The sequence below is a fragment of the Danio rerio genome, chromosome 10 (assembly GCF_052040795.2).
Source record: "Danio rerio strain M-AB ecotype USA chromosome 10, GRCz13ab, whole genome shotgun sequence".
Classification (NCBI taxonomy): domain Eukaryota; kingdom Metazoa; phylum Chordata; class Actinopteri; order Cypriniformes; family Danionidae; genus Danio; species Danio rerio.
The window spans coordinates 17,858,177-17,881,152 of NC_141030.1; the positions used below are offsets into that span (position 1 = coordinate 17,858,177).

Consider the following 22,976-nt stretch of genomic DNA (forward strand, 5'->3'; position numbering starts at 1 on the left):
CCAATCAACTAGCCAGAACAACTTGAGAGGGCTTGTTTTTTTGTCACTCAGACCACAAGATAACATCTGAGTAGCCATTTATAACACCTTATCAACCACACAGCAACACTACTCAACACACTGCTAAAATATACTTCCTTATTGTCATTGCATAAGTGTTCTCAATGGCTTACTGAATAAAGTCTTATACACAAAGTGAATGTGTCATAAGCTTTTGCAGGTCCTGTAAGGTTGTAAATAAGCAGTTTCACAATGATCATGAACTTGAAAAGAATTAGACTAGTTAAAGAAATGTGTTGTTGCACAACAACAAATGTAAAACTGTTTATTTATCTAAATATAACTATTGAAAATCGAATAAAAATGTAATACTAGCTGATATAACTGTTCTCAGTAGATGTCTTGTGATAAATGAACAGAAGCTTTCTTTCAGAAACGCTACAAGGACCGAGGCTTTCCCAGTTTAGATTCTCTGACCCTTAATTTCAACTCTCATGACCCATCGATTGCATAACTAATCTGGAATGAATATGTTATCAGTATTGAGTAGACTTAAGGAAAAAAACAAGCTAATCTATAAATCTCTCACCACACAACTGTTTGTCTGACACATAAATGGACAGTCTCCAAGACTGGCGATATATAAAAAAGAGATGTTCTCTCAAAGGCCTAATCATATTTTCACACTGCGGGTTTGCCAAAAATAAGGATGTTTGCAAGCCAAATCACTGGATGGCAGGATCAGCAGGAATGAAATATCCTCAAATCCTAAAACCTATCCAAAAAGTGCCTAATTTTGTTTTAATGCTATATCACATCATGATTACATCACAACACCCGGCTTGGACTGAAACAATAGGGCTTTATTAGCGGGCAGAGGCGTGGATTCAGGCAAAGAAGTGTAAGGACTGTTTGCATTTGGCGTGGAGTGAGGGGAACGCAAATGACACATGAGTCATGACATCAACTGATCACATGACCCGCTCAGATCGCCTCTGTAAACACAGGACACCTATAAAACAGAGCACGAGCCTTAGAATTCAATGGAGGACAGTAGCCATTGCAGATAATGCTATTGTAAGCTGCAGTGTAAACAAATGAAATGAAACCAAAAAAAAAAAAAAAAGACTAACATGTTCAAATGCCTAGTTATATATTGGCAAATCTGAAGAACAACAATTGAATGTTTCATTGATGCTATTTCATGTACACTAAAAAACACAATGTTTGTTGCTTGTTTAAGTTATCTATTTAAAATCAGCTGAATCAACAAATTTTTTAGTTTTTTTGAGAAAACTTAATAGATTTATGTTTAATCAACTTAAATCTGTAAAAACTAATAAGTTATTTAACTTAACCCAGCATTAACCCAGCATTTTTTACAGTGTAATTTCAACATCATGTTTTATTATTTTTTAGGCGAGGTTGTTTACACCCTTAGCCCTAGAAATGGGATTTTACAGCAATGCCTCGTGTTATACAAGTAGGAGGATTCAGAGAAATCCCAGTTCACAAGCAGTAATTACGAGTTGTACAATGACGTGAAGCTTTTCAAGTTGGGATAGTGTAATTACAGTAATTACGACATGGATTGAGCGTTACATTTGCTTAATGAGATGAAGCGACTAACTTTCTTTTCTGGATATATATATTGGCTTGAAATTTACTATCTAGACTGTAATTACATAAGGTTTTGTGTTTGAACAACATCTCTAATGCTCACCAAAGTTTGATTAATTTAAACAAACATTTGAGAAAAAAACAGCAACACTGCAAATGTATTATTCCTAACTCAGATATCTGCTCTGTGTGACAATATAGCTATTAAAAGTTATTTTAAATGACTATTTTTAATGTAATTCATTTGTGTACTTTGTTTACTAGTGATGCACAATATATTGTTTCAGCATCGATATCACAATGTGATCATTCGCAATAGTCACATCGCGAGTACATGCAATGTTGAGTCTGGATTATAATTGATCGTTTTGCAAGTGTTTTTTGAGGCCTGTGACTGTGTGAAGGTACTAGTAATGGGTCGTTCATGAACGATTTGTTCATTTTGAACGAATCTTCAGTATGACTCGGGAACTACGAGTCCTCTCAGGGAGTGATTCGTTCATCCGCACGTGCGCACATTTGTGCAGGTAGTATTATTAATTTCAAGTCTTCATCACATTGGCAGAAGCCAATCATATGCGTTTAGAGCCGGAAAAAGAATAGATCCGCCCACCTCTCGAGTCCGCTATCGGGTCTGAGTCACTCGTTCATCATGAGCCAATCATCAAGACATAAAGAGGTGAGCTGAGCAAAGAGACAACAATGCCTTCATAGACAAAACAGCAGGTAAACATTGAATTATTATTTTCTCCTTCACATATTCTATTTATGACTTATTTGTCGTGCAATCAACCTTTTGGGCTAGTTGTAGATGTGTTTGGAAGCAATTCATAACATTTTAATAATATTTTGGCAAATTGAACCAAATGAACGAAATGACTCGAAAAAAGATTCGTTCATCTTCATCTTGATGAACGAGACTCAAAGATCTGAGTCAGTAAAATGATACGAACTTCCCATCACTAGAGGGTACTTTTTTTTGTCCAATTTGTAACTTTGACAAATTATTAGTGATTCATTTTATTGAGTTGTTTATAGAACAATACTATGCAGTATTATTTTACATTTGATTATTCAAGTACTGTATTCCTGAATAAAGACTCCTCTGAGAACAATAAAACACTGTTTATTTAATTAGTATTTTTCTTCATTTAATTTCACTTGATGCCCTTAATCATGCCCTTCCAGCCGCAACCCATTTCTGGGAAACATCCACACACTCATTCATACACACCCTCGTACACTACGGACAATTTAGCCTACCCAATTACCCTGTACCACATGTCTTTGGACTGTAGGGGAAACCGGAGCACCAGGAGGAAACCCACGCGAACGCAGGGAGAACATGCAAACCCCTGCACCACTGCGTCGCCTTTAATTTATCAATTCATGTATATTGTTTAGTATTTTTTATGCAGACACACTCACATACAGAATCCTCCTAATCAATCTAAAATGATCAATTCTTTCCAAATAGTTAATCAGTTCATCTAGTGAAATTGTATTCACATACAATATATTGCAGAATAAACAATATTGCAATATTAGATTTTTCCTATAATGTTTACCATCATTAATCCAGTTTTAAGTTGTTTTGTATTTGTTTTGTGTTTAATAAAAATATTTTGGGTTAATTCGAGTTAATTTTGTGTAGAATAAATGGTTGATTATTGTTATTATAATAAAAACAACCTATTATTAGTTGGTAAAACATGACTGGTCAATGGTTTTCTGTGGTCAAATAGTTTTGTATAATGACGTGAAAAAATTATTGACCAGTGTTCCTCAAATGCCGTTTCACGTCATTCTGTGTTTCTTTTTATTTTACAAAACAAATTAGCTTCACCGCAAATCAAGTATCTACAGTATAGCCTTGTATTAAGTTGTATAACACACAGCACAACATGAACCACTTCAGGGGGTTATTTGTGATGGCCAGTGAAAGGTTACTTACATTAATTAATTGCATTTTGTATTTTTTAAACTGTATTTGCTTTATTTTTTAATGAAATGGTCTGCAAGATAATTTAATTACTCAATATTTAACATTATGTAATGTTTATGTAATCAGTACCACAGTACATACAATCCCTATGAATCCCAAAAGAAATGACACTAGAAATTCCTTAAATCTGAATCAAATAGGACCTTTTAGCTTTATTAAAAACATTAATACTTACAAAAATCAAAACATTATGTATTAAAAAAATTGAAAGTATAACAATTTTTAAAAAAAATGTCTGATAGTAAATGATAAACGTTTATTATTTAAGGTCCGTTAGTATTAACTAAATTACTTTTTTTGCAAAAAGACCCATTTGTGGCCAAGTTTTAATTTCCTGGCTGAAGTCTTGAGATGTTGCTTCAGTATTTCTACACAATGTTCTTTCTTCATGATGCCATCTATGCTGTGAAGTGGACCAGTCCCTCCTGCAGTAAAACAGCCCCACAACATGATGCTGCCGCCCCCATACTTTACAGTTGGGATGGTGTTCCTAGCCTTGTAAGCTTTCCCCTTTGTCCTCCAAATGTAACACTGGTCATTAATGCCAAACAGTTCAATCTTAGTTCCATCAGAGCACAGCACATTTCTCCGAAAATCATTTTGTTTTCCCAGTGTAATTTAGCAAATTGTAATCTGGCTTTTTTTGTTGATTCTGGCTTGTTGATTTTTCAATGTTGTCACACAAGAAAGCAGTTTGTTTGAGGTTTTCCTTAAATCCTATTCTACATTTGTGCATACAATTAACTCAAATGTTATCAATTAGCAAATCAGAAACTTCCAGAACCTTGACACCCTCATGTGAGCTTTTTCAGAGGCATGATGATAATCTTATTGTATGTAAACTTGACTTTCAAGAACAGTTATAACAATTTCTCCAAAATATCTCTCATTATTGTGTTATTAGGCATAACAGAAACAAATTTGATAATCCTAACTTACCTAAAAGAGAAAACGTTTAGTAACATTAACATCTGATTTTTTAAAAATTGTTATGTGCCTTTTTATACAGTGTATGTAAACTTCTGGTTTTAATTGTATGTGTGTGTGTGTATATATATATATATATATATATATATATATATATATATATATATATATATATATATATAATGATTTGGTTATTTGGTTTATTTTCATTTATACAGATGCACTAAACTACAAAATCATCCCAATCAATCTAAAATTATGAATCATTTCCAAAAAGGTGAAAGTATACTCAATATCGCAATATGTATCGGAGAAAAATAAAATATTGCAATGTCAGTTTTTTTCAATATCATGCAGCCCTAGTATAATTCATTGTTTCTTGAGCATGTATGCAATTATCGTACAAATCCAACCTTCTTAGTTGAAAGATTGAATAACTGAGTGAAATTACAAAATAAAAACATATAGAATTACTTAGCTTCTCTAAATATGTAATCTCTGAATATATTTAGCTAGAAAATAAGATTATTTAGAAAACTATATTTGTATAACAAACAAATACAATTACTCTTCTCATTTAAATTGTTATATATAGAACTGTTGCAAACATTTACAGTTTTTATTTAAAAAAATATAGGCAACTGTAATGAAATGACCTAAAAAGAAAAAAAAGAAAAGTAATCCTTACTTTTTCAGTAAATAAGTAATTGAATTACAGTACAGTAACTAGTTATTTTTTTATTTAAGGGTTTGGGTTTTATTTACACTCGAAACTAGTGATATGGCTGCTATAGTGATATAAGTGCACTGTAACTAAAAACATTAAGTTAAACTTTGTATAACAAAAAAAAAAATATCAGTTGAAACCAGGTTAACTGATTAAAATGAATTAAACAACATAAAAACATTTGTGGTCATGACTTTTTGTCATGCAGTTTTGAGATGCAGAGTGGTTGACATGCTCTATATAGGCCTATTTGGCCATTTTGGTGCTCATTCTGTCAGTTTCAAAAATCTTTCAACCACACAATTAAAAAAAGTGCATATTAATGATGTAATGAGAGTATATATTCTCTCATTATATAGAGATATAATGAGAGTGTATAGTGTAAATAAATACTGATAAATTAAACATTAAAACATTAACACACACAGCCTGAAATTAGTGTTTAATTTATCAGTATTTATTATCTCATCATAGCCTACTGTATCACCCATCAGTCTCCTCTAGATATATCATCGACTGTCGAGCACAAGTTTGAAGCACAAACCTGAATTTCCATCCACCTGTTCAATCACTAAGTCAGCAAATGACGTCACGTTCATTTCTTTAAAATTTTACATGCATAATATGCAAAGTATCCGAGGCTCGTGCGCAAATTTAAAAACCCAGCTATATCTATCTCCCTCTCTCTACTAAACTAAACCTCTTAACCTCAGAACAAAGTGCAGCCAGTTTAGTCATTAGATTTTAACAGATGGTGTTAATAAATGCAGAATATCAAAGCACACTGGTGTGTTCAGCAGCAGAAATCACTTCCAGCGTTCATTTAAAGAATATGGCTTCAATATTCTCGGTTACGTTATGAAATATTAGCTCGAGTCTCCTCAGAGATCACTACACTGCTGTGTGTGTGTGTGTGCGTGTGTGTGTGTGTGTGTGAGGCTCACGTATGAAATATGTAACATTGCTAAAACATTAAAAACGCATTCGGAAATATTGGAATATAAAAGTACAGATGTACTGAACTTACCTTCAGTGCTTTCCTGAGAAAATGTCAAGCCTAAAGCGTGTTTCATTAAGTCATGGTTTGTTTCTCAGTGACATTTGAGAGCGTGTCGAGCTTCAGTTTGACTGTCAAACTCTCTCCGCCCACGCGCACGCGCTCATGTTCGTGATCCGCGCGCACAGCAGTGCAGCACGCTTGCATACATTAGCATATAGAAAGATTTTCATATTAAGAGGAGAAACAGCCACTGACAAATACTGTGTCTGACGCTTTAATATAGACCCTTCTGTTCTTTACATAGGCTTAAAAGAGATTGCTATTTGTACCGTTCTTTGTTTTGCCCATGTAAACCATAAATTCTATTTATTTATTTATTAATTTTCTTGGTGCACGTATATCAATGTAATCAGTACACTATGTAAAATATATATATATATTTATACATACTACATTTTTACATTAAACATTTGAACATTAAACATGAAACATGTTACCATTATTTTATGCTTGGAAGGCCAATAATAACACGTTAGTACAGTCCACCATTGATGTTTGGTTGTCAAGTAGGCCTACTCATACATCCCTAAAGACAAAACACATAATGGAAATACACAAGACATTATTTATGTACATTCAGATTTTATTTTAAACAGAGACAATTATTTATGTCCAAAATCAAAAATGTAGGTTAATTGATATTATTCACAGTAATCAAAACAGCTACAGAGACATATTCTACATTTATAAAGATTAAATCATGTAGGCCTTCTGTAGCAGACCAGGTACTACCTTTTCTTAAATAAATACATTAATACAATAATAATAATAATAAAATGATAATAATAGATTAATATTATATTGTAGCTCTGTGATTTCTTCATCTGCATCTAAGTTCTTAAAGAAATCGTCTCTTCTGTCGTCTTGTTGGTGTGTGCACATGTGATCGTTGTAAAAAGGAGAACTTAAATGTTACCACTACTATTAATACTACTTCTACTATTATTACTACTACTACTATTACCTCTTATTGACTGTGTTTTTCTTTTGCAAGATCCAGGCAGTCAATAATAATTAATTACAAAATATATTGACTATTAGTTAAGATTGTAGGTTGTATGATTACTCCTTTTGTCTTTTGTAGTTTTAATTTGACTTAATTTATCCTAGTAGCAGTACTTTCTTTAGGCCTAAACGTACAACTTAATTAAGACTTCATTGTTTTACCTAAAGGCCTATAATTAATTTTACTACTAACATTTTTTTATACAGTCCTATAAAATTAAATTTTAAAATTTGAGGTATTTGATGTGTGATGATGTTATGATGTGTTACAAGATTTTCCTTTAAATTCATTGCTGTTAACCCATTGCAAAGTTGCAATTTAGCAATATACTCTACAGTAAATATGAGAAATACGAAAGCATTACACATACTGTGGTGAGAGAAATGCTGAAAAGGTTCCTATGATCACAGTATCACATATCAAGATGTTTTTGTTTTAAAGTAAAACCTTGTATCATCATAGAAAAGAGAGCATGGGAACAGCAGCAGCTTTCACTCAGAACATCTTTGTTTGTTTGTTTGTTTGTTTATTTAATATCAGAAAAATAGGTTCACATATATTATGTTATTAACCAGTTAAACTCTGCTATTTTGGCATTTCCGCCTGGATTTTTTCCCAAATCCACATGCAGAGGTGTAAATGCAACAATTTGGTATCATTTTAAAGAAAACCATTTGAATTTTCAAAAACATTATTGAAAGTGTTTAAAATATCTGTTTATGTTGTCTGTGTTATAATAAACACCTAAAAAAAGAGGCGCTTTTTGTTTTTTTGTTTTTTTAGCTCAAATTTGAAAGTGTACCTTTTAGGTTCTGTGTGGTCTAGTGTGCTGTAATTAATTTTGCTGGTTCCTGCACATGTCTGTCATCATAGGAAAAAAGAAAAATGTCTCTACCATAATCTATGCAAAAGTTATTGCATTCCAACTGATGAGAGGTGCTATAAGCCACAGAGACCGATCATTCTTTTCATATTTCACTATTCTTTTGTTTGATCAAACATAATTCACTGTGTTTGGACCACGTCAGACATATAAAAGGATTACTTATGCACATCAACTCAAAAACAGAGGAGAAATAGCCCTGAAGTGCACAGCATAAGTTAAGAGATGACAGCTGTCTGTGCTATCTGGGACTGCTTATTGATCATAAATGTATTGTTTTCACTTCTGCGCCATGGAAACACCGCAGTTCATTCGGCAATTGTTTGATATGTGAATATGATTCAGTAAAAAGAATGCTAGAACTGTATGAGCACCGGCAAGAGCTTTCATTTGAGCTATAAATTGTACATATGTCATTTGAAAAATATGAAAATGAACCAATGTAAAATATCTAGCTCGGGTATACAAAATACTGTGTATTTAAGTGTAACTTTTGTACAGTAGAACAAAAAACCAAAGTGATGCATATGTGCATAAAATATAGATTCTACACTTTCAAATGAAGCCACTTAAGGGGGTCTGGTGCAATGCAAGCCCTTTAAATCTTAAAGCGAAATTCAATGACGTGAGGTTAACTGGTTAATATAATGCCAAATATGCTGTGACAATTAGGCTAATTAGCCAATTACAACTCTGACTTTTTTTCTCAAGTCATCAATAACCAATAACCTACTTGTTTTTATAAAACTTGATCTGTGTTATCCTGTCATCCGTCCTCGACTCTGAGGATGAATTACTTAGCATGCTGGTTAAGTAATTTTACTTTTTATAGCAAAAAAAGGTTCATTTTATTGTCTTTACACATCCACTGTGTAAAAACGTGCTGGAAAGGTTGGTGGTTCCAGATTATTAAAGGGACTAAGCAGAAAAAGAAAATGAATGAATAATTGCACTCTAATACAATGGTTTATATATGGATAACGTTTTCAGCGATTCAGATTTTCAGAGAATGAATAAGCCCTAGCTTTTGTGTACAAAGAAGTCATCCAATTAAAGGGATAGCTAAAAAAAAATCCACACACCCATGTGGTTCCAATCCTTTATGGGTTTTGTGTGTCATTTTCACACACTAAAAAAGATATTCCAAAGAATAAAGAAAGTCACTGACATCCAAAGGGACAAATAATAATATTAAAAATAATACTATAGAAGTCAATGGTAGTTTTGTTTTTTCTACATTCTGCAAAATATTTTATTTTGTGTTCAACAAAATAAAGAAACTTAAATAAGTTTTGAACAAGTAGACATTAGTAAAATGTTTGGGTGAACTACTTCTAAATGGAATAAAAGTAGGGGAGAGCGGGGACAAAAGTAACATCGGATGAATGTAACAAAGTAATTTTCTCAAATCCCTGACGACTTTTGCTTTCCAGACTATAACAGCACATTCAGCAGCATGCAACCCTTGATGGAGCTGCCAAATATCATGTGATTTGGGGCCCTGTCCCGCAGTTAGCTCCAAATTTAAACAAAGAGCAGTGAAAGTGAATTATTGTGTTTCTTTTTTTCTTATTACAAGAGTGTTTCTCTTGTCATAAGTCACAGTAAAGATCAATCTACAGGATATTCAGTTCAATAACATATTCCTTAGTTTGAAAGGTCTGAGTTTTTCAGTTTAAAGAGCCCATATTATGGGTTTTTGAAAATGCCCTTCCATGTAGTGTGTCACACAGATCGAAGTGAAGTGAAATATACAGCTAAGGCTTAAATCTGTAAGAGTACAGTGTTTAAAACTGTTGATTCATCTATAAGAGTCGACTCATAGTGCTTCAAACGAGTCGTCTTGAAAACGAGTCATTAGGTGTTTCGCCATGACTTAATAACGAAACCAAGTTATTCACGCGCACGCACAAACCCGGGAGATTTGAACCCTTCGGCCTTGCACTCTAACACAGAAACCCACACACACACAAACACACACACACAAACATGCCAGTCGATTGAAGTCACACTGCAGATGGATATTACGGAGTCTCTACCCAGAGATGAAACCTTAACATCATAACCCAGCCTTGGGCAGTTGGAAACTACTGGAAACTTTTGGAAACTACATGCTACAAAGAAGACTTCATCGGCCGTTTGTTAAAGGAAGAATCAGTAAAGTGTACTGATGGACATGTCAGGACATGGATGGGTTTCTTCCTCCATTTCACAAGTGTAAGTACGTGCGATTAAAGTTGTTGCCTCGTTTACTCTTGCTTGCAGATGTATTTAGTTGTGATTTGTTACCTATAACCGCTTGTACTGTATCAGGTTAACTCATTGTCGCGTGCAAAGCCACGTCAAAAACGCGACGCGTGCCGCTTTGTTTACGTTCCTTGGAGGACGGTAATGTGTGTGTTTGCGCGCGTTTTCGTCTAGAGGAGGTTAATGTGTGTGTGTGTGTGTGCGTTGTCGTCCGGAGGAGGTTATGTGTGTGTGTGTGCACGGGTGTGCACGTTGTCGTCCAGAGGAGGGTTGTGTGTGTGTGTGTGTGTGTGTGTGTGCGTGCGTGCATGCACGCACACAAGGACGAGGGCAATATGTGTGTGTGTGTTTGTGTGAGTGTGTCTGTGAAAAGAGCAGAGTGTGACGAGCTAGGAGATCTCCTTGCCAGTTCTTGGAGTTTTTGCTCGATAAAATAGTTTGTCGTCTGTATTTTCAAGGCCATTGTCTGTATTTACATTCACCCACTGGCAGCTAAACTCCACGCCTACACTATCGAGCGTGTATGCACTGTGACTACTTTTATAGTGTTGATTAGCTGCTGGGCATTTGACTCTGTCTCTCGCTGAAGGCAGTCGACCAATCGCAACAGACTGTCATCCTCTGGGGACAATAGTAACACTGTTATTTGTCACTCTGCTAATAGACAAATCTTATTTTTCACTTTTACACTAGAGTTTGCAGTGTTTTGATTCAGATGTTTTAAAAATGAAAGCATATTGCCAATATTAATAAAAGAAATTAAAAAATGTTAGAAGGCGACACAGTGGCGCAGTAGGTAGGGCTATCACCTCACAGAAAGTCACTGGGTCGCTGGTTCGAGCCTCGGCTGAGTTGGTGTTTCTGTGGGGAGTTTGCACACGGTTTCCCCCACAGTCCCAAGACACGTGGTACAGGTGAATTAGGCTAAATTGTCCGTGTATGAGTGTGTGGGTTAAGCCGGCCTTCCACTGCACACGACAAGCGACAGACCGGAAGTCATTCATTTCCAATGGAGAGCAGTCCGGGAGCTGCGTTGAGTTTCGATCATCTCCGTATGCGGAAAATTTGGATCCGAATTGAGCTGCGGATCTGTTGAAATATTTGAAGTCCTGCGACAAGACCGTATGTGACCTGCCGACTGGATATGATGTATTCCAGTGTTGTCCAAGCAGGTCCGTGCACGCGAGATGAGAAATAGGAGTTTATTTGCTTATTTTTGAATTATAAAAAGTCTGTATTAAAGTAAAAAAAAAAACATTTCTGTTCATAAATGTAAGTAAGAAAGTAATAAAAATATATATTTTTAATGTTGTCTCCCCATTCTCTCCAATATTTTAGCGGTCTATGAGTGTCTAGTATTCATTCATCCATTAAACTATGTAAATGCACAGAGAAAAAAGGCTATTGCTTTTTCAGTCCTTTATTTCGGACACCATTGAGAATCACCTTCTCCCCCGTGGTGCACAACAACACTGAAAATACTGTGCGGCTGCCACAAGTGGGCGTATTCCGACAATCCAAATGTCTTGTGCAGTGGAAAGGCGGCTTTAGGGTTAGGTTCCTGTCTGTGTGTGTGTGTGTGTGGATGTTTCCCAGAGATGGGTTGCAGCTGGAAGGGCATCCGCTGCGTAAAAACCTGCTGGATAAGTTGGCGGTTCATTCCGCTGTGGCGACCCAGGATTAAAAAGGGACTAAGCCGACAAGAAAATGAATGAAAGAATGAATGAATGTTAGAAAATTTTAACATTTTGGATTGTTGAAGCACTTTTGAAACATTTGATTTTGTAAATTTTTAGGAATTGTGAAATGAAAATGCAGTTTAATATATTTTGCAAAAATAAAATACAAAAAATGTTTGCAGTTGACATTAACAAGGTCAAAGTCAGATAAATGTAACAACAAACAACATTAAGCCGGTAAATCTAGCAAATATTTTTGTGTTACTTTTGTGTTACATTGTTACTTCAAAAGTAACAATGGGCAACTTTTGTTTAAAGTGAAGGTATACTGGACTTGTTTTACGTTGATACAAAATAACACCTGATTTTGATAGACAACTATTGTAAGTAAGTTACCACAGAAAAGAGCTGAAAACCTGTAACCATTGACTTCCATTAGTTGGATAAACAAATATGGAAGTCAATGGTTACAGGTTTCCAGCTTTCCTCCGAACGTCCCCTTCTGCGTTCAACAGAAAAAGAAAGTCAACTTGGTTTGGAACAAGTAAATAGTGAGTAAATGATGACAGATGACAATTTTGGGTGAACTCTCCCTTTAAGGTTGAAGTAGTAATTCCAATATTTAACACTAGATGGCCGCATGTGGTCTTGTTTATTTCAGGCAGGCATTTTCCACGTGAAAGGAGGGAACATCATCCACTCATACAGAGAATAAGAAGTCACAAGACTGTTTCAACAACAGCCTGACCTGGTCCCATTATTTCTCATCCTGGCTGCATGTGGCGACATATGGAAGAGCTTGTGCAATAAAATGAGAGACACAAATAAGATAGGAAACATTTTCTTTACATAAAAACAAAGTAGAATGAATGAGAGAAATATAATTATATAAAATGAGTGATGTTGCTTTTAAAAAAGGTAAAATGTCCATCATTGGAATGATGTATATTTTACTGCACATGGTAGAGAACAAATTACACAAACATATGAAGAGTTCAGATACAAAAACCTATAGAATTAGCAGAAACCTATAGAATTTTTATCAGGCTCCTGTGTAAGCTCAGTAATATTACTTTTATGGTAATGAATACATAATTTTCCTGGTCTTTAAAATGAAATAACTCGACATAAACAAATGAGACTGAGAACTTTTTTTTATTTTCGATGGAAATTTTAGATGACAATTTTTGCAGTGGAACTCTTCATATGTAGTACAAACATTTCCTACTTTAATGAAAATATCTCTATGGGTTATAAAGTCACCCCTTGTGAAAAACAAACACTTTAGCATAATTTAGCATACTAGCCTATAGCTAAACTGCATGCTAATTGCAATTAAGTGAAATTGTAGAAAATATAATTAGCATTAATACTAAAATACCTTAATGATACTGAGAATGGAAAACAAACAGCAGTTACAGTACCTTTTTTATGTAACCAACAACCATGGCACCCAAAATAGGACATTTAAAAGAAGATAAACAGGTGTTGCTTTTCCACGCTGGAGGCAACTGAGAGACTGAAAGGGTCTAAGAATAGATGACATGCTAGCATTTTTTTGTTGTTGTTGTTGCATGGATAATTACAATGTTTCCTTTGTTTTTATGTATTTTAAAGCAAATAAAAGTATTAAGGTCATATAGTTAACCATATATTTTTTTTACAATAATTTGTTATCATAGCAATTTATGCTTCTGAGTACATGCAGTAGGTCCAGAGTAGCCTTCTTCACACAGTTGCATATCCTTCATACTCTGATGTGCACCTCTCAAATAAAGAGTATTTAGGTCACATAGTTAACCATATTTTTTTACTATAATTTGTTATTGTAGTTATGTCATGTGCATGTACTGTACTGTTGCCTTCACAGTAAATGAGACTTGACGGAATCTGTAAGTATTTTTGATCTTCCGTTAATATCATCTCTCATTGCGGTGCTATGCATTGTTGCACACTCCGTTTTGGTTTTGCATATTCATGTGTTTTTTAATTTTTTTTAATTTTTAAGTAAAACATCTTTAAGAGTTAACGTTATAAGATTTAACATGAACAGTCAATCAAATTAATTGGAACTCTTTTTTTTTTTTTTTTTTACAAGTGACCAGGCATTTTAGTTTACAAATACTTGTTGTGTAGATTAGCTAGTAAATGGTGTTCATGTAAATTTGAGTCGAGAGGTGCACCAGCAAAAAACTCCATAGGCCGACATCTTAAAGCCAATTTATACTTCTATGTCGAGTACATGCAGTAGGTCCAGTGTAGCCTTCTCACAGTTGCATACCCTTCATACTCTGATGTGCAAAAATTTAACTACAATTAGTGACAATGCAGAGCACAAGATCTGTGATTGGCCAGCTTGTTAGCGGTGATGAGTGTGGGTGGGACAGAGAGCCAAATTAAGCGAGATTGTAACTTATTTCAAATTAAAAGCAGAGCAAATTCAACTTAACACAGATTTCTAAACCGAAAGGTGACGATCGAGGTCATGAGTACAAGCACAGTATTTATCCATATTAACATTACCCCCAAATTCAGTCTGTATCACCATATAACACAAGGTATTTTCTTTCAAATAGAAACCTCATAATACAAAATATTTCATTATTATTTTTTTTATATAATAATGTACCTGAATGAAAAAGCTGAATTAGCGGACTTCTCCTTTTGAAAATTTAACCGTCACTCTCGATTTTCACCTTTTTATGATTATAAGTTTTAAATATATTAAACCATAACAACCTGGTACTGTACAGTCTAAATATAATTGTTATTTTATTTATTTCACAAAATAGTTTGTCAAAAATGTTAAGTATTAGGTATATAAAAAATATAAGTTATATGCTAATGTACAAACCTGCATGAAAATAAATCCCATTACACGTTGATTAGGTTTTTGACCACAGCAGTCATTTAATTAGGTTGTGACTCAAAAAGCTTTGTCTCTCTGTGTTATAGCTTATAATTATTTTATAATCTTTACTATATAACTATGTTATAAATCTAAAATTATAGAACCATTTTAATCAAAAAGGCTCTTTGCACTCAAAGGGTTCTAAATAGAACCATTTTTTTGGGTAAACGGTTCTATTGGCCAAGTATAGAACCCTAGGGTTCTATATAGAACCTCAAGGAACCCTTTTTGTTAGAGTGTGAAGCGGCGCGAGGCTGGTTGCACAAGTGTTTGCCAAGTATCAAGTCCCACGAAGGAGCTCCAGATAGATACTTTTCTTTTGTCTTTATTTTATGATTAAAGTTTTGGACGTTTCCTCGTTCCTGCCTGTTTCTTTCTTGAATGAGTGTGAGCTACTTCGCATTGTACACATTTCCAGCGTAAACCCAAAACACAGGCAAAGAAAACAGTGGAACATAGAAACCGCACTGCCTACTAGCAATTTGGAAGAGTATTACATAGCAAGTCAGACAGAAGAAGTAGAAGTATAAATGCTAACAATGGCCTTGGTTATGTGCAAAGTATGCATCATGAAGTATAGCGATCATTTCATCAGTGATCATTTTACTGAAGTACAAATCAGGCTTTAAGTGGTTGTTATGTACCATTTACACAGGGCGTCAGTGTCAACGCTTCCCATTCACTTTGAATGGGTGACCTCAATCGTTGCTGAACTCAATTGTGGGTTCATCGGCACTGCCTCAGCGGCGTTGCTCATTGCAGAAGTCGGGAATTTTTCAACTTTTCAAGCACCAACGGAAGTGTCAGTCAATCAGATCGCTTGATGCAAATACCCCAGCTCAGACAGTAGCCGATAGCGGACTTATTTCATTGGCTGACGCTGCTATGACGATCGCATTAGCCCCAACTTCAGACACGCCCTCCGTCAAGCGGTGATGCTGAAGCCTCATGTAAATCGGGCATTAATGATCCTATCAGAATCACTGGTTAGAATCTTGCTAAGACAGGAACTGTAGTACTGGATGGGTTACATTGGTGCCGTGACTAAGATGCGTTTGTGGTTTTGGGGTTTGAGTGTAAAGGAGTCCAGTGCACACTACTCATGCTGAAATCATTGGTCTGAAACTTGCTAGTAAATCTGAAAGGTACACTAAAGCTACTTCTTAGTACATGGGTTATATTCAAATTGCATTGTAATGTTAGATTATTCAGGTTGACAGGACTTGAATGACTATAAAACATCTTTAATAATAGTCACCTCTGTGTCGCCATCATAATTTCAAAACAGCAGATGTTTCCAGTGATTTATTTGTTGGACTGTCATAGAGTGGCTTCAGGGGGAACAAGGGTTGAAGGGGTGGGTGGCTCCTGTTAATCAGACATCTGGACTTTGTTATTTTAATGTGCCAAGTGTTGAAATTGCAGGAAGGTCAGACTAACTACATTAAAGCGGTCGTCCCACATGGCCTATCAAAGTAGAAGAGCAAAGTGGTGGTAATGTGGGGCAATCCCATTAACTACACTGGCGTTTCGCAGCATGCAGACAGACAGAAAAGCTCTGTGATCCTCCACATACAGCCACGAGCACATATGGATTGCATCCATGGCTGAGTGTTGGCGGCGGCGTTCCTGATGGGCTGAAAACATCTGCCAGGCTTTGTCTCTTTCTCCCCTTCTACATCCATTTCTCCCACCCTCTCCCGATGATCTTTGATATTTATTTTTGGGCACGTTGGCTAGCCTTACATGGTCTGGCGTTGGGTGCAGCTCTTTCTGGAAGACGCCCACTGGTCTGCCCTCCGTCTGTGGCAGTGGCAGGAAGGGAATACCAGACATCTGAAGTCATCAATTTAAAGCAACAGCATTAAGTTGTTATTATTGTGCTCTGGAGACACATATTGCACATATTGGTTTGTTAGAAAGATCTTTATTCCAGTGACAAACAAACAACCGTAATCAATGACACAGGAGTTTACATATCAAACTCGGACTCGCTAAACAATGCTGATCGAATCTGTGTATGATGAACATCTTGTACACAAATGTAACTGCAACAACAATGAATGTTTGATGCAACTGGTATAAAGAATGAAAGGAACTATTTGCCTGGTTCTCGCTCAGGACAGTTGGAGAGAGAGGAGAGAGGGAGAAAGAGACTGGCCTGAACTTCCCACACAGGGAAAGGGCAGTGAATGAGACGCATTGTGTCACATAGGACACAGCAACAAATCGCTCATTGAATTGTTGTGGGGTAAGATTAATGCACAAACAGCACAATGCAAACTCATAAAGCCCGATTTAGAGGACGACACAGAGGCGTCAGGCGCCCCATTCTCCATTCTCTGATCAAGTCACTAGGCCAAGGTTTTCTTATTCATTGTGGAGTCCTTGTTTTAATTGAATCATTTTTTTTACTTAAATGTGATTTTCTAGGATTACTACGTAACAGTTTTATGGTACTTTACCGGCCACTATATTAGGTACACTTGTTAATGCCAGGTTGGACCTTCTTTCGACTTCCGAACAACCCAGTCATGCTGTGGATTCAATAAGGTGCTCTTTTATCAGAGATTCTGGTACTTTCTGATATTAAAGCATCATGCAGTTGCTGCAGATTTGTGGACTGCACATAATGATGTGAATCTCCAATTCCAGTAAATCCTAAAAGTGCTTTATTAGATTACGAACTAATGACTGTGGGGGTCATTTAAGTTTAGTGACTTACTGCCAAGCTCAAGGAAAGAGTTTGAGATAATCTTAGCTTTGTGATATGATGCATTATCCAGTTGGAAGCAGTTATTACAAGATGAGTGTCCTGTGGTCATAAATGACCCATTTCCACTGAGCGGAACAGTTTGGTTCTGTACATTATGGTATATATTTACAGTATTTCCATTTCCATTGTCAAAGATAGTATAATAGCAAACTGTACCATACTACTTTTTTGGCACCCTTTGGCACAACAGTACAATAAAAAAGATTAGTTATTGGAATGCTATTGGTTACAGAAAAGTCACTTTGCATGCAACAAATCATGTGAATGACTACACAGAAGTCATAATTTTTAAATATGTAGCCAAAACACAACACCATAATACAATGAGGGTGCACAGCAATAAATCATGGTCCACATGAGATCAACACATGGTCACATGGTCTCACATGGTCACCCACTGAAGCTAAGCAGGGCTGCGCCCGGTCAGTACCTGGATGGGAGACCACATGGGAAAGCTAGGTTGCTGCCGGAAGTGGTGTTAGTGAGGCCAGCAGGGGGCGCCTAACCTGCAGTCTGCATGGGTCCTAATGCCCCAGTAAAGTGACGGGGACTCTATACTGCTCAGTGAGTGCCGTCTTTCGGATAAGACATTAAACCGAGGTCCTGACTCTCTGTGGTCGTTAAAAATCGCAGGATGTCCTTCAAAAAAGAGTAGGAGTTTCACCCTGGCATCCTGGCCAAATTTGCCTACTGGCCTCAGTACATCATGGCATCCTAACACTTCCCATATCATAATTGGCTTCATCACTCTGTCTTCTCTCCATCAATCAGCTGGTGTGTGGTGTGCCGTCTGGCGCAAAACGGCTGCCATCGCATCATCCAGGTGGATGCTGCACACTGGTGGTGGATGAGGAGATTCCCCCCTATGCGTAAAGCGCTTTGAGGGCCCAGAAAAGCGTTATATAAATGTAAGGAATTATTATTATTATTATAACAAAGCTCAAACAAAGTTTGTCATCTTCTTGTGACAAATAGCCACATGCCAAGAAACAAGAATAGAATCTGCTGCATGTCCTCCATTGTTGTTTAAGGTGCGAAAGGTGCCACTTCCTATCTCTAAGCACACATCTACTTTAGAAACCATAAGTTTTCAAAAGATGCAATATGTGAAAGGCTCACTTGCCTCACAAGAATGACTTTGATCGAAACTTTCTGTTATACACCATGGCTACCAAAAACATGGCAACTACAGCATGGGAGTCAGTAGCTCTAACAAGGAAGCTAAAGACCATGGCCTCTAGCAACGGTCACTAGAACACCTTTAGAGGTCAGAGGAGTGAGATTTACCTGCACAGCACCTACTAGCTGGCCTCTGTTACACTCACCCCCCTAAACCTCACTCCCATCCGGGTCACGGCACCAATGTAACCCCGCCGGTCCTACACCACCCAACCCGCTCCGAGCTAGGATCCGAGTGGCGACCTTCCGCATGGGAGTCAGTTGCTCTACCAAGGAGGCTAAAGACCATCTCCTCTAACATCTGTTGCTAGAGCACCTTTAGAGGTCAGAGAAGTGAGATTTACCCGCACAGCACCTACTAGCTGGCCTCCATTACACATACATAACACAAATCCAAGTGAACATTATTTTTATGGCCATAATGTGAAAATGGAGGAACTGTATTGAGCCACAATGAAGAAAATTTGTTTTTGTTTTTTTTAAAGAAAATTTTCAGTGGTTTGGCATGATATGTTATTGTTTTTTTTGGTTGCAGCTGAAAGGGCATCCGTCAAATAAAACATATGCCAGAGTGGTTATCAGTTCATTCCACTGTGGCATGAAACATAAATTAAGCAAGTTAGTTAAAATATTATAAATATTCCAAAAACATTTGCCAGTCATGTTCGACCAACCTAATCACATGGTCCACCCAACATCTAGAATGTTGAAAGATAAAAACATTTCAAAAGTTGTCATCTATTTTATAAACACGCATTCACTGGCTATACTGCAATCTACCTTTTAAAGTATCAAACTGTACTCATAACACAACACAATCTACCTCTGTTACAGTATTCTCCTAATACTTAACACTATGAACAACAGGATATGATGTTGCTGTGTGTCTAAAGGTCTTGTTACATTGCACAGGATTAAGACTCACACAAAGAATACATAAAGGCAGGGATAAGAAGAGTTGGTGAAGGCAAAAGTGCTCAGGTTACACATTACACACATGATTAGGCTTCAGGCTCCTGTTCTAAGCTTGTTTTCGTCACACTCCAGAGCACTTATGTTAGGGAATCAGTACAATAACAAGTTTTGATGGCGGTTTGATGGTGCAAAACCTCCTGCTAAGGTGTTGTTTTGGGTTGGATCCCGGTGCAGTGTTACTATTCTGAGGTGGTTTGGGTTGTTTTAAGATAATGATTGATTATTGCTTATACTCGTTTAAGTTAAAAAGGCACACTTTGAGTCTCTGGGATTTTCTGGTACCCAGATTTAGTAAAATTATAGTAAATTATAGTAGTTTTAAGTAAAATTATATTTTGATGATCCATTTTAAACACAGTATTATTACACTGTTAGGGTTATAGAATAAGTTGTTTGCAGAATAGTAACAAAGTCACATTATCATTTCCACTTACTAACATGCATTCAAATGTATTCATTCAGTCATGTGATTCTTGCCAGTCAGATATTCAGATAATGTTAATTTCTTGTATTATCTCCTTCCACATCACTTTCACTGAAGTGCTTAGTGCCAGATACTGCTGAATTAACAAATGTTTGTCCTCTCCTTTGATCATATTGACCCAAAATTTATTAAAATTTTTACTATTGTAATCAAACTTCCCAGAGATGGGTTGCGGTTGGAAGGGCATCCGCTGCGTAAAACAAATGCTGGATAAATTGGCGGTTAATTCCGCTGTGGCGACCCCAGATTAATAAAGGGAGTAGGCCAATAAGAAAATGAATGAATGAATGGTTGTAATTAAACTTGTACTTGGTAAACACACACACACACACTATAATCTACAAAATATATCCTACCCCATCTATCCTCAAACCCAACCCTCACAAGATACATTCATCATTTTACATTTTTACAATTATTCTTTCTGTGTGATTTATCATTTAAATTATTTAATAAATATAATTAAATATAAACTAAATATTCTGAGTCATTTCTCTCATGGGGCCCTAAAAAATGGACAAAATATACTGGTATTGCTATATATTGCATATACACACTACCTGACAAAAGTCTTGTTGCCTATTCAAGTTTTAGGAAAAACTAATAATAACTTCTAGTTGATCATTTGGTATCAGAAGTGGCTTATATAAAAGGCAAAACCCTCTAGATTACACTTATTTTACCAAAATAAAAATATGATCATGCCTTGATTTTTACTTATTTAATTAGGACAGTAAGGTCTGACTTTGCTCAGACAATACTCTTGTCACTTAACAGAAATAATGTAGAGTATAGAATATAAAGTCATGCTGCAGTAAAAAAAGAATTAATATTGTGTATGACATCTCTGCAATGACTCAAATAACTTATTAATAAAGTCATCTGAAATGACAAAGAACGTGTCTTGCAGGACTCCCAGAGTTCATCAAGATTCTTTGGATTCATCTTCAGTCCCTCCTCCTTCATCTTACCACAGAAATGCTGAATAATGTTCATGTCTGGTGACTGGGCTGGCCAATTCTGGAGCACCTTGACCTTCTTTGCTTTCAGGAGCTTTGATGTGGAGGCTGAAGTATGAGAAGCAGTGCTATCTCGCTGAAGAAGTTGCCCTCTCCTGTGGTTTTTAATGTAATGGGCAGCACAAATGTCTTGATACGTTAGGCTGTTGATTTTGCCATCTACTCTACAGATTTCTTGCATGCCGCCACACTGAATGTAACCCCAATTTTTTCCTTCACCAAACTTGACTGATTTCTATGAGAATCTTGGGTCTATGTGGGTTCCAATAGGTCTTCTGTAGTATTTTTGATGCAGTTGATTCATCATAAAAATCTTCCTTCTGCCACTTTTCCAAATGATCAACAAAAAAATCAACTTATTATTTGTTGCTCCTAAAACTAGGATTAAAGGCAAGACTTTTGTCAGGTAATGTACTGTGTTTTTGATCCCCACATACTGTCTGTGGTTTATGAGAACTCTCCATAAACGTAATGTCTTTTACAGTTGTAAAGATCAACAATTATATTGCCTTACCCTACCTCTAAACCTAACCTTCACAAGAAACCTGTGGAAATTTTTGGATATCAAATGACTCTGTCAAGTTTGTTTTTTCCCCATTTTGAATTACAAGGAGAACACAGGGCATAAACCACCTCAACATTGTAATAATAAATTCACTATAAATTTGTGTCCTAGTAAACTATATTGTATAGTGTACTCGCAAAAAGGCCCACATGGATTTGATAAAGTATGAATATCTTGCAGATAACACGTAACAAACTAATTAGAAATGTTTTAAATTTTTCTTGAAATGTCTAAATATATATTTTGAAGTCAGAATTATTAGCCCCATATACTATTATGTTTAGAAATGTGCTGACAAAATCTTCTCTCCGTTAAACAGAAATTGGGGAAAAAATAAAATAAACTTTAACTGTATGTCTGAATACAAAAATCTCAATTCAAGTTTCAAATTGAAGTCCAAATTGAACAACTTTTGCTGTTTGTTTCAGTGTTTTAGTTCAGTGGTCCTCAACTTGTTTGGACAGGGGACCCAAAATTTTGTATAATTCTATCACCCAATATTTTATTTATTAATTAAGCTAGTTACTTCAGATAATTTCCCATATTTGCTTCTTAAGTGAAACTAACAGTTTAATTTTTACTTAAATCTAATTCCTGGACGTTTTCAAAACCAGAACAAGCTCAAAACATTTTAGACTGTTTATACCTCTATTTAGTGTCTTCCAGTTCACCGTAAAAAAAAATGCTTGATTTAACACAATCGATTTGTCTTGGGTCAACATGAAGAAATTAAGTTAACTTGTTAGTTTTTACAAATTTAAGTGAATTGACAGGCCTGTAGCCAGGTGAGGTTTGGGTGGTTTGAAAGACCCACCCCTCACTGACAAAGGTCCAGATTTTGTCTGCTATGCCATTATAAATTGTGAATATAATCCATCAAAATCCCATCAAATTAAAATAAATTTAAATAAAA

General features: G+C 35.9%; 2 protein-coding genes across 4 annotated transcripts in view; one reads left to right on the forward strand and one right to left on the reverse strand.

Annotated features, from left to right (window-relative positions):
• The window catches only part of pip5k1ba (phosphatidylinositol-4-phosphate 5-kinase, type I, beta a), a 37,600-nt gene extending 31,163 nt beyond the window's left edge, over positions 1–6,437 (reverse strand). For 2 of the 3 annotated variants that reach the window (XM_087269349.1, XM_087269351.1), the window contains exon 1: positions 6,307–6,425. The gene's annotated coding sequence lies outside the window, so the exon portion shown is untranslated. 3 annotated transcript variants of the gene reach the window in all.
• Positions 1–22,976, forward strand: part of apba1b (amyloid beta precursor protein binding family A member 1b) — a 183,113-nt gene that overhangs the window by 140,814 nt on the left and 19,323 nt on the right. The window lies entirely within an intron of this gene.